Genomic DNA, 696 nt, shown 5'->3' with positions numbered 1-696 from the left:
GTATTGTAAAATAGAATGTTCCTTTTTTATTAAATAAAATTTATAGAGAAATACTAGGGGCAGCAATTTTTGTAATTTGTAACCATCAAATAGCCATTAATGATGATTTTAATGGTGTGAGATTGGTGTGAAATTTCATCCAATGACTCACTTTTTTTTGCTGGTTACATGCTGGTCAGAATTTAACAAAGTTGCTGGTCCCTAAACTTTTCCAAACTTATATTCTATCTCATAAAATAATAAATGACGAATCTGTCAATTAATTATACATGCATCACTATTTAGTATTTACTCATTGTGTTACTCTTCAAATCATTTATAAGTTTGGAATATATATGCAGAATCTCCGTACAGTGTGATATGTACTTATATTCTTCAGTACCAAATATGTACGTAATTTCTCTTAATATATGTTTTGGTGGTTTACGTTCCTTTAATTGGCTGCTGGGTTCGATTGCAACATACACAATGGGTCAAATTAAATGGCTACTTGATCTTTGGAGGGACATATAACTATTCAATAGCATACTTACAAAAATTGGGGTTGTGGCTTTCAAATTTTCTTCTTCTCTATTGCTAGCTAGCTGTGATTGTGAGGCTTTTTAGGGACTTAGAGCTACTTGATTATCATTAGATCAGATTATCTTTTGCTATATATATTATATTTTTGTAAATGTATTACATAATTATATATTG

Source organism: Arachis ipaensis, chromosome B04 (genome assembly GCF_000816755.2).
Source record: "Arachis ipaensis cultivar K30076 chromosome B04, Araip1.1, whole genome shotgun sequence".
Taxonomy (NCBI): domain Eukaryota; kingdom Viridiplantae; phylum Streptophyta; class Magnoliopsida; order Fabales; family Fabaceae; genus Arachis; species Arachis ipaensis.
Note: the sequence above shows the minus strand (reverse complement) of the source record.